The sequence below is a fragment of the Mirounga leonina genome, unplaced genomic scaffold (genome assembly GCF_011800145.1).
Source record: "Mirounga leonina isolate KUSES-001 unplaced genomic scaffold, KU_Mleo_1.0 Mir_204, whole genome shotgun sequence".
In the NCBI taxonomy this organism is placed as follows: domain Eukaryota; kingdom Metazoa; phylum Chordata; class Mammalia; order Carnivora; family Phocidae; genus Mirounga; species Mirounga leonina.
In genome coordinates, this window is record NW_023270513.1 from 10,019,673 (window position 1) to 10,032,926 (window position 13,254).

Sequence of the window (13,254 nt, forward strand, 5' to 3'; positions counted from 1 at the left end):
TTTTCATTTTCAAGATTGTTTTGGCTATCTGCGGTCTTTTGTGGTTCCATACAAATTTCACGATTCTTTGTTCTAGCTCTGTGAAAAATGCTATTGGCATTTTGATACATTTTGAATTAAATGTGTAGACTGCTTTGGGTAGTATAGACATTTTAACAATATTTGTTCTTCCAATCCATGAGCATGGAATGTCTTCATTTCTTTGTGTCATCTTCAATGATTTGGTTTTTCAGAGTACACATTTTTCCCCTCTTTGGTTAGGTTTATTCCTAGGTATCTTATTGTGTTTGGTGCAATTGTAAGATTCCTTAATTGCTCTTTATGCTACTTCATTATTGGTGTGTAGAAATGCAACAGATTTCTGAACACTGATTTTGTATCCTGTGACTTAACTGAATTTGTTTATCATTTCTAGAATTTTTTCAGTGGAGTCTTTCAGATTTTCTATATAGAGTATCATATCATCTGAAAATAGTGCAAGTTTTATGCCTTCCTTGCCAATTTTGGTGCCTTTTATTTCTTTTTGTTTCTGATTGCTGTGGCTGACTTCTAGTACTATGTCAAATAACAGTGGGGAGAATGGACATCCCTGTCTTATTCCTTACCGTAAATGAAAAGTTGTCATCTTTTCCCCATTAAGGATGATACTAGCTGTGGGTTTTTCAAAGATGGTCTTTGTGATGTTGAGATATGTTCCCTCTATCCCTACTTTGTTAAGGGTTTTTATCAAGAATGGATGTTATACTTTGTCAAATACTTTCCCTGCATCTGTTAAAATGATCATAAGGTACTTATCCTTTCTTTTATTAATGTGGCATATCACTTTGATTGATTTGCAAATATTGAACCACGCTTGCAACCCAGGAATAAATCCCACTTGATTGTGGTGAATGATTCTTTTAATGTATTGTTCAATTCAGTTTTCTAGTAATTTATCGAGAATTTTTACATGCATGTTTACCAGGGGTATTGGCCTATAGTTTTCTTTTTTAGTGAAGTTTTTATCTTTTATGAAAAGGATTTTATTTATTTGAGAGAGAGAGAGGAGGTGGAAAGGGGGAGAGAGAGAGAGAGAGAGAATATGAGCAGGGAGAGGAGAGGAGGGAGAGGAACAGGCAGACTCCACGCTGAGCCCAGAGCCTAACTCAGGGCTCGACCCCACGACCCTGAAATCATGACCTTAGCCAAAACTAAGAGTCTGATGCTTAACTGACTGAGCCACCTGGGGGTCCATGAAGTTTTATCTTTTAGTGAAGTGTTTTGGTATCAGGGTAATGCTGGCCTCAGAAGATGACTTTGGAAGGTTTCCTTCCGTTTCTAGTTTTTGTGATAGTTTGAGAAGAATAGGTATTAACTCTTCTTTAAATATTTGGTAGGTTTTCCCTGTGAAGATATCTGGTCCTAGACTTCTGTTTGTTGGGAGGTTTTTTTTTTTTTTTTTTTTATGTTATGTTAGTCACCAGACAGTACATAATTAATTTTTGATGTAGTGTTCCATGATTCATTATTTATGTATAACACCCAGTGTTCATTACAACACATGCCCTCATTAATACCCACCACTGGGCTACCCCATCCCTTCACCCCTCACCTCTGAAATCCTCAGATTGTGGAGTGTTTTGATTACTGATTCAATTTCTTTGCTAATAATTGTTCTGTTCAAATTTTTTATCTCTTCCTGTTTTAGTTTTGGTAAGTTATATGTTTCTAGGAATTTATGTATTTTTCTAGATTGTCCAATTTTTGGCATATTGTTTTCATAATATTGTCTTATAATTGTATTACTGTGATTTGGGTTATAATTTCTCCTTCCTCATTTGTAATTTTATTTATTTGATTCCTCTCTCTCTCTTTTGATAAGTCTGGCTAGAAGTTTATCAATTTTATTGATTTTTTTCAAAGAACCAGATCCTGGTTTCACTGATCTGTTCTACTGGGTTTTTTGTTTTGTTTTGTTTTAGTTTCTATATGATTTATTTCTGCTCTAATCTTCATTATTTCCTTCCTTGTACTTGTTTTGGGTTTTGTCTGTTCTCTTTTTTCTGGCTGCTTTAGGTGTAAAGGTGAGGTTGTTTATTTGAGAATTTTCTTGCTTCTTGAGGTAGGCCCTTACTGCAATAAATGTTCCTCTTAGAAAAGGTTTTGCTGTCTCCTAAAGATTTGAAATATTTTGTTTCTATTTTTATTCCTCTCTATGTAAGTTTTGATTTCTTCTTTGATTTCTTAGTTGAGATATTCACTGTTTAGTAGCATGTTATTTAGCCTTCATGTGTTTGTGGTCTTTCCAGATTTTTTCTCCTGTTTGATTTCTATTTTCATAGTGTTGTGGTCAGAAACAGTGTACTGTATGACTTCAATGTTTTTGAATTTTTTGAGCCTTGTTTGGTGGCCTAATACATGATCTATTCTATAGAATATTCCATGTATACTGGAAAATAATGTGTGTTTTGCCTTTCTATGATGAAATGTAGTGAATATATCTATTAAATCCATCTGATCCAATATGCCATTCAAAGCCATTGGTGCTTTGATTTTCTGTTTGGATGATCTATCCATTGATGTAAGTGGAATGTTAATGTCTCCTACTATTATGTTACTACTGATGATTTTCTTTATGTCTGCTATTAAGTACCTTATGTATTTGGGTGCTCCCATGTTGGGTGCATTAGTATTTACAATTGTTATATCTTCTTGTTAGATTGTTTCCTCTATGATTATATAGTGTCCTTCTTTGTCTCTTGTTACAGTCTTTGTTTTAAAGTAGATTTTTTTGTAATATAAGTATTGCTACCCTGGTTTTCCTTTCATATCCATTTGTATGATAAATGCTTTTCCATGTCTTCACTTTTAATTTCCATGTGTCTTTCAGTCTGAAATGAGTCTCTTGTAGAGAATGTATAGTTGGATCTTTATTAACCACTCTCTCACTGCATGCATTTTCATTGGAGCATTTAATCAATTTACAGTGATAGTAATTATATTTATTATTATTATTATTATGTTATGTTAATCACCATACATTACATTAGTTTTTGATGTAGTGTTCCATGATTCATTGTTTGCATATAACACCCAGTGCTCCAAGCAGAACGTGCCCTCTTTAATACCCATCACCAGGTTAACCCATCCCCCCAACTGCTTCCCCTCTAGAACCCCCAGTTTGTTTCTCAGAGTCCATAGTCTCTCATGGTTCGTCTCCCCCTCCGATTATCCCCCATTCAGTCTTCCCTTCCTGCTATCTTCTTCTTCTTCATCATCTTTGTCTTCTTCTTCTTCTTTTTTTTTAAACATATACTGTATTATTTGTTTCAGAGGTACAGGTCTGTGATTCAAGTCTTACACAATTCACAGTGCTCACCATAGCACACACCCTCCCCAATATCTATCACCCAGACACCCGATCCCTCCCACCGCTCCCACTCCAGCAACCCTCAGTTTGTTTCCTGAGATTAAGAATTCCTCATACCAGTGAGATCATATGATACATGTCTTTCTCTGATTGACTTATTTCGCTCAGCATAATACCCTCCAGTTCTATCCACGTTGTTGCAAATGGCAAGATTTCTTTCCTTTTGATGGCTGCATAATATTCCATTGTATATATATACCACTTCTTCTTTATCCATTCATCCATTGTTGGACATCTTGGCTCTTTCCACATTTTGGCTATTGTGGACATTGCTGCTATAAAAATTGGGGTGCACGTACCCCTTCAGATCCTTACGTTTGTATCTTTGGGGTAAGTACCTAGTAGTGCAATTGCTGGGTCGTATGGTAGCTCTATTTTCAACTTTTTGAGGAACTTCCATACTGTTTTCCAGAGTGGCTGCACCAGCTTGCATTCCCACCAACAGTGTAGGAGGGTTCCCCTTTCTCCGCATCCTTGCCAACATCTGACATTTCCTGACTTGTTAATTTTAGCCATTCTGACTGGTGTGAGGTGGTATCTCGTTGAGGTTTTAATTTGAATTTCCTTAATGCTGAGCAATGTTGAGCACTTTTTCATGTGTCTGTTAGCCATTTGGATGTCTTAGGAAAAATGTCTGTTCATGTCTTCTGCCCATTTCTTGATTAGATCATTTGTTCTTGGGTGTTGAGTTTGATAAGTTCTTTATAGATTTTGGATACTAGCCTTTTATCTGATATGTCATTTGCAAATATCTTCTCCCATTCTGTCGGTTGTCTTTTGGTTTTGTTGACTGTTTCTTTTGTTGTGCAAAAACTTTATCTTGATGAGGTCCCAATAGTTCATTTTTGCCCTTGCTTCCCTTGCCTTTAGCGATGTTACTAGGAAGAAGTCGCTGCGGCTGAGATCGAAGAGGTTGCTGCCTGTGTTCTCCTTTAGGATGTTGATGGACTCCTGTCTCACATTGAGGTCTTTCAACCATTTGGAGTCTATTTTTGTGTGTGGTGTAAGGAAATGGTCCAGTTTCATTCTTCTGCATGTGGCCGTCCAATTTTCCCAACACCATTTGTTGAAGAGACTGTCTTTTTTCCACTGGACATTCTTTCCTGCTTTGTCGAAGATTAGTTGACCATAGAGTTGAGAGTCCATTTCTGGGCTCTCTATTCTGTCCCATTGATCTATGTGTCTGTTTTTGTGCCAGTACCATACTGTCTTGATGATGACAGCTTTGTAATAGTGCTTGAAGACCGGAATTGTGATGCCACCATCTTTGCTTTTCTTTTTCAACATTCCTCTGGCTATTCGGGGTCTTTTCTGGTTCCATACAAATTTTAGGATTGTTTGTTCCATTTCTTTGAAAAAAGTGGATGGTATTTTGATGGGGATTGCATTGAATGTGTAGATTGCTCTAGGTAACATTGACATCTTCACAATACTTGTTCTTCCAATCCATGAGCATGGAACGTTTTTCCATTTCTTTGTGTCTTCCTCAATTTCTTTCATGAGTATTTTATAGTTTTCTGAATACAGATTCTTTGCCTCTTTGGTTAGATTTATTCCTAGGTATCTTATGGTTTTGGGTGCAGTTGTAAATGGGATTGACTCCTTAATTTCCCTTTGTCTTGTTGGTGTAGAGGAATGCCACTGAATTCTGTGCATTGATTTTATATCCTGCCACTTTACTGAATTCATCCATGCGTTCTAGCAGTCTTGGGGTGGAGTCTTTTGGGTTTTCAATTATAAGAACATATTATGAGCAACTATATGTCAGCAAATTAGATAATCTGGAGGAAATGGATACATTCCTAGAGATGTATCAACTACCAAAACTGAACCAGGAAGAAATAGAAAACCTGAACAGACCTATAACACTAAGGAAATTGAAGCAGTAATAAAAAATTTCCCAACAAACAAAAACCCAGGGCCAGATGGCTTCCCAGGGGAATTCTACCAAACATTTAAAGAAGAATTAATACTTATTCTTCTGAAACTGTTTCAAAAAATAGAAATGGAAGGAAAACTTCCAAACTCATTTTATGAGGCCACCATTACCTTGATCCCAAAACCAGACAAAGACTCCATCCAAAAGGAGAATTACAGACCAATATCTTTGATGAACATGGATGCAAAAATTCTCACCAAAATACTAGCCAATAGGATCCAACAATACATTAAAAGGATTATTCACCATGACCAAGTGGGATTTATCCCTGGGCTGCAAGGTTGGTTCAACATCTGCAAATCAATGTGATACAATACATTAATAAAAGAAAGAACAAGAACCATATGATCCTCTCAATAGATGCAGAAAAAGCATTCGACAAAGTAGAGCATCCTTTCTTGATCAAAACTCTTCAGAGTATGGGCATAGAGGGTACATACCTCAATATCAGAAAAGCCATGTATGAAAAACCCACAGTGAATATCATTCTCAATGGGGAAAAACTGAGAGCTTTCATTTGTAAGTCTTCTTCGGAGAAGAGTCTGTTCATGTCTTCTGTGCATTTCTTGACTGGATTATTTCTGTTTTGGGTGTTGAGTTTGAGAAGTTCTTTATAGATCTTGCATATCAGCCCTTTATCTGTTACGTCATTTGCAAATATCTTCTTCCATTCTTTAGGTTGCCATTTAGTTTTGTTGACTGTTTCATTTGCTTCCTACTTTTTAAAATTCCACTTATGGTCTTTCCTTTGCAACAGAAAGTTTCCTTTAAGGAGGTATTTAGGGAGCTTCGGAAAATGGTAGTTCTCAAGTAGATATCATCCACATCCAAGTCAATAAACTGAAGAGCAATCCAAAGACTGGTAGAACAAATTTCACAAGTAAATATTGTGAAAAAACTTCATCTGAAAGGTTGGAAATGTCAGAAAAGTGGAGGGCGGGTGCTGCGAGAGGAGATGGCAGAGAAACAGGCCCTTGCACCAGAGAGCTCACATGGGGAAGACTAATTCCCCTAATATTTGAATTTGAAAACCAGTGGAGCTGAATTCTTTGAGTTTTTAAAACCAGTGGGACTTGGAGCCTAGAGCTTTAAAAGGTAGCTGACTCAGCACCAGACGAACTAGGAGGACAAATGGTAGCTTGGTCCCCACCCTTAAAGAGACAGCAGCCTGCAAGGAGAGGCAACATAAAAATGGCAGTTTATACAACCCAAGCAGCAAATGGGAGACAGATCTGTTCATACTGATTGCAGAGTGTGTTGGCAGACTTCTCTGAAACCAAGGGAGCTAGCAGGTGCCATTTTCCTCCCTCATGCCCAGCATAAACAGAGCCACCTGTGGGAGCTGGCGCTGCACAGACACTTGCTATCTAACCTCCTAGCATTGTACCATGCCTTCAAATTCTGCTGATAACTCAGTCACTCCATACCTGCTAGCCTCAACCCTGAGTTGAGGGCAAATTTCATTAGTGCACTTGCCATGCCCACCTACTCTACTAAGCAGAACCACATATTGCCAGCCACCATCTTGCCCTAGGCCCAGCCATGCCCAAGTATCACCATGCACCATGCTCAGTCTCACACTCATGGCCATCCCAGCACACAGTCCCCAGCTGCCACAGTATTTCTGGAGATCTAGCACTGAACTAGTGGCCCAGTGTACATTTTTGTAACACTGCTGCCCCACTCCCAAGTTCCCACATAGGCATGCCCTTCAGAACTGGCCTGCCTGGGTCCCACCAGCACCACAGAAAACAAGTCAACCCAAAACAGGCAGAGTAAGTACAGAATACTGCACTGAAAGGAAAAGTGACTCAGACACAAGAGCAAGGTATAAACACACATAGGCTACTCTGAAGTGACAGGTTCTGGTGAATAGGGGACACTGACTGCAGGGCCTTCCAAGATAACTTCTCCATAAAGTCACTATTTTCTTTTTTTTTTAAAAGATTTATTTATTTATTTATTTGACAGAGAGAGAGACACAGCGAAAGAGGAAACACAGCATGGGGAGTGGGAGAGGGAGAAGCAGGCTTCCCGCAGAGCAGAGAGCCCGATGCGGGGCTTGATCCCAGGACCCTGAGATCATGACCTAAGCCGAAGGCAGACGCTTAATGACTGAGCCACTCAGGCGCCCCAGAGTCACTACTTTCAAGAGCAGAAGATATAGCTGATTTTCTTAACACAAAGAAATAGAAACAGAAAGGCAGACAAAATGAGAGATAAATGTATTCCAATTGAAAGAACAGGAAAAGATCACATTAAGAGATCTAAGCAACACAGATAAAAGTAACATGTCTGAGAGAGAGTCCAAAGCACTGATCATAAGGATACTCACTGGACTTGAGAAAATAGTGGAAGACATAAGTGAGAAACATAACACAGAGATAAAGAATAACATAGCAGAGATAAAGGGCTCAATAAACAAAATGAGAAACATGCTTGATAGAATGAACAACAGGCTGGAAGGTGCAGAGGAATGACTAAATGACCTAGAAGGCAAAGTAATGGAAAGTAATCAAGCTGAACAAACGAGAAAGAAAGGAATTATGCAAAATAAGAAGAGACTTGGGAACTCAGTGACTTCATAAAATGTAATAACATTTGTATTATAGGAATCCTAGAAGAAGAAGAAAGTAAAAAGGAAGAAGAAAATTTATTTGAAGATAAAATAGCTGAAGTCTTCCCTAAGGGGGGGGGGGGGGTAGAAACAAATATCCTAATGAAGGAAGCACAGAAAACTCCCATCAAAATGAACAAAAGCAAACCCACACTGACATATTGTGATTAAATTGGCAAAATATAGTGATAAAGAAAAAATATTAAAAGTAGCAAAAAAAAAAAAGAAGTCAGTAACTTATGAGGTAAAACCTATGACTTTAGCAGGAGATTTTTCAACAAAAACATTGCAAGTCAGAAGAGAGTGGCATGATATATACACAAAGCACTGCATGGGAAAAATCTGCAATGAAGAATACTTTAACCCCAACAAGGCTATCATCCAGAGTAGGAGAGATAAAGAGTCTCTCAGACAAACAAAAACTAAAGGAGTTCATGACCACTAAACCAGCCCAACAAGAAATATTAAAGGGGGCATGTTGGGTGGAAAGGAGAAACCCAAAGTGACAGTATAAAGGTAAGAAGCACAAAATCAGCAAAAATGAATATTTCTGTAAAAAATTAGGAAACTCACAAAGAATACAATATAAAATATAACAACATATACTCAAAACATGGGGAAGAGAAAGTAAAGAATGGGTTCAACCATAAACAACCATCAACTTAATATAGACCGATATATGTAGAGGTTGCATACAAACCTAATGATAATCATATATTGGAAACCACTAATAAATAAAGAGTAAAGAGAAAGAAATCCAAATATATCACTAAAGAAAATTAGCAAACCATAAAAGAGAGAAAGACAAGAAAGAATGAGAGAAAATCCTCACAACCACAAATCAAGAAATACAATGGCAATAAATACACACATAGCAATAATTACATTGAATGTAAATTGAGTTAACACTCCAAACAAAAGACATAGGATGACAGAATGGATGAAAAAGTAAGACCCAAATATATGCTGCCTACAAGAGACTCATTTTAGAATGAAGACACCTACTGACTGAAAGTGAGGGGATGGAGGAACATTTATCATGCAAACACATGTTACAGAAAGCCAGAGTAACAATACTTATATCAGATAAACAGACTTTAAAACACAGACTGTAAAAAGAGACAAAGAAGGAAACCATATAATAATAAAGGGGACAATCCAACAAGAATATATAACAATTGTAAATATATATGCAGCCCACATAGTACCAATATACATAAAACAGTTCATAACACAAAGGAACTAATCAATATAACACAATGACAGTAGGGGGCGTTAACACCCTACACACATCAATGGACAAATCACCTAAACAGAAAATCAGTAAGGAAACAATGACTTTGAATGACACACTTGGAAAGATGGATTTAACAGATATATTGAGAACATTCCATCTAAAACAGAAGTATACACATTCTTTCAAGTGCACATGGAATATTCTCCAGAATAGATCACATATTACCCCACAAAACCAGTGTCAACAAATTCAAGATTAAAGTCATACCATGCATATTTTCCAACCACAATGCTATGAAACTAGAAGTCAACCACAAGAAAAAAATCGGGAAAGACCAAAAATACATGGAGGTTAAATAACATACTACTGAACAATGAATGGGTCAATCAGGAAATAAAGGAATAAATAAAAACTACATGGAAATAAGTGAAAATGAAAACACAATGGTCTAAAACCTTTAGGATGCAGAAAAAGCAGTTCTAAGAAGACAGTTTACAGTAATACAGGACTACCTCAAGTAGCAAGAAAAATCTCAAATAGACAACCTAAACTTATACCTAAAGGAGCTACAAAAACAACAACAAACAGAACCCAAACTACAAGTCTTACACAATTCACAGCACTCACCATAGCACATACCCTCCCCAATGTCTATCACCCAGAATTGTGCAAGACTGTTGAATCACAGACCTGTACCTTTGAAACAAATAATACATTATATGTTAAAAAAAAAAAAAAGAAGAAGAAGAAGATAGCAGGAGGGGAAGGCTGAAGGAGGGAAATTGGAAGGGGAGACGAACCATGAGAGACTATGGACTCTGAGAAACAAACTGAGGGTTCTAGAGGGGAGGGGGTGGGGGATGGGTTAGCCTGGTGATGGGTATTAAGGAGGGCACGTTCTGCATGGAGCACTGGGTGTTATATGCAAACAATGAATCATGGAACACTACATCAAAAACTAATGATGTAATGTATGGTGATTAACATAACATAATAATAAAAAAATATTGTAACAGCTGATCAATTTTTAGAATAAATTGTGTGAGATTTAAAAAAAACTACAAGAAAGAAGGAAAAAATAAAGGTTAGTGTAGAATAAATGATATAGAAAATAAAACACAATAGATTAGATCAATGCAACCAGGAGCAGTTTCTTTGAAAAAATAACAATGAAATTAATGAACCTCTAACCAAACTTATTAAGAAAAAGAAAGAGAGAAAGGACTCAAATAAATAAAATCACAAATGAGAGAGGAGATATAACAAGGAAAACCACAGAAATAGAAACAATTATGATAATATTATAAAAACTATACGCCAAAGAATTGGAAAACCTAGTAGAAATAAATTCATAGAAACATAAACAAAACTGAACAGAAAGAAATAGAAAATTTGAACATAATGATAACCAGCAAAGAAATTAAATTAGTAATCAAAAATCTACCAACAAACAAAAGTCCAGGGCCAGATGGCTTTCCAGGGGAATTCTTTTTTTTTTTTTTTAAGATTTTATTTATTTATTTGAGACAGAGAGAATGAGAGAGAGAGAGCACATGAGAGGGGGGAGGGTTAGAGGGAGAAGCAGGCTCCCTGCCGAGCAGGGAGCCCGATGCGGGACTCGATCCAGGGACTCCAGGATCATGACCTGAGCCGAAAGCAGTCGCTTAACCAACTGAGCCACCCAGGCGCCCCTCCAGGGGAATTCTACCAGACATTTAAAGAAGTGTTAATACCTATGCTTCTCAAACCATTAAAAAAATAGAAAAGGAAGGACAATGTCCAAACACATTTGATGAGGTCAGCATTATCATGATACCAAAACTGGATAAAGACAGAACTAAAGAAGAGACTTACAGGCCAATATCCCTGATAAACATAGATGCAAAAATCCTGAAAAAATACTACCAAAATGAATTAAACAATACATTAAGTAAAATCATTCATGACGACCAAGTGGGATTTGTTCCTGCATTGCATGGGTGATTCAATATTTGCAAATCAATCAACGGGATACATCACATCAATAAGAGAAAGGTTAAGAACCATCTGATCATTTTAATGGATGCAGAAAAAACATTTGACAAAGTACAATAGTCATTCATGATAAAAGCCCTAAACAAAGTAGTTTTAGAGGGAACATACCTCAACATAATAAAGGCCATATATGAAAAACCCAAAGGGAACATCATCCTCAATGAGTAAAACTGAGAGATTTTCCCCTAAGGTCAGGAACAAGACAAGGATGTCCATCTCACCACTTTAATTCAACATAGTATTGGAAGTCCTAACCACAGCAATCAGACAACAAAAAGAAATAAAAGGAATCCAGGGGCCCCTGTGTGGCTCAGTCGGTTGGGCATCTGCCTTTGGCTCAGGTCATGATCCCAGAGTCCTGGGATCTGGCCCCGCACTGCGCTCCCTGTTCAGTGGGGAGTCTGCTTCTCTCCCCCCTTCTCCCTCTGTGTGTGTGCTCTCTCTCTCTCTCTCTAGTTCTCACTCTCTCTCAAATAAATAAATAAAATTTAAAAAAAGAAATAAAAGGAATCCAAATCGGCAAGTAAGAATTAAAATGTTCACTTTTTGTAGATAAAACAGGATACTCTATATGGAAAACCTGAAAGACTCTACTACAAAATTACTAGAGCAGATACACAAATTCAGTTAAGTCACAGAATGCAAAGTCAATGTTCAGAAATCTGTTGCAACTCTATACAACAATAATGAAGCAATAGAAAGAGAAATTAAGAAAACAATCCCATGTACAATTGTACCAAAATCAGTAAGATACATAGGAATGAACCTAATGAAAGAGATGAAAGACCTGTACTCTGACAACTATACAGCACTGATGAAAGAAATTGAAGATGACAAAGCAGTGGAAAGACATTCCATGCTCATGGATTGGAAGAAAAAGTATTGTCCAACTATCTATACTATCCAAAGCAATCTACACATTTAATGAAATCTTTATCAAAATACCAACAGCATTTTTCACAGAGCTAGAACAAACAATCCTAAAATTTGAATGGAACTATAAAGACCCTGAATAGTCAAAGCAATCATGAAAAAGAAATCCAAATCTGGAGGCATCACACTCTGGTTTTCAGGTTATATTATAAAGCTGTAGTAATCAAGACCGTATGGTACTGGCCCAAAAACAGACACATAGATCAATGGAACTGAATAGAAAATCCAGAAATAAAGCCACAAATATATGGTTAGTTAATCTTTGATGAAGCAGGGGAGAATATCCCATGGGAAAAGGACAGTATCTTCAATAAATGGTGTTGAGAAAACTGGACAGCAATGTGCAAAAAAACAAAACTGGACCACTTTGTTACACCATTCACAAAAATAAACTCAAAATTGATTTAAGACCTAAACATGAGGCCTGGAAACATAAAAAATCTTAGAAGAAAACACAAACAGTAACCTCTTTGACATTCACTATAGCAACTGCTTTCTAGACATGTCTCCCAACGCAAGGGAAAGAAAAGCAAAAGTAAACTATTGGTACTACATCAAAATAAAAAGCTTCTGCACAGCCAAGGAAACAATCAATAAAACTAAAAGGCAACCTACAGAATGGGAGAAGATATTTGCAAATGGCATGTCTGTTAAAGTGTTAGTATTTAAAATATATAAAGAACTTATAAAACTCAACACCCATAAAACAAATAATCCAATTAAAAATGGGCAGAAGACATGATCAGACATTTCTCCAAAGAAGAAATATAGATGGCCAACAGAAATATGAAAAGATGTTTATGATCTTACAGAGAAATGCAAATCAAAACTACGAGATATCACCTCACACCTATCAGAATAGCTCAAATAAACAACACAAGAAAAAATAGGTGTTAGGATGTGGAGAAAAAAGAACACTTGTGCACTCTTGGTGGGAATGCAAACTTGTTCAGCCACCCTGGAAAACATTATGGAAGTCCCTCAAAATGTTAAAAAGTAGAACTACCTTTCAATCTAGCAATTGCACTACTGGGTATTTACCCAAAGAATGCAAAATCACTAATTCAAAGGGATACTTGTACCCT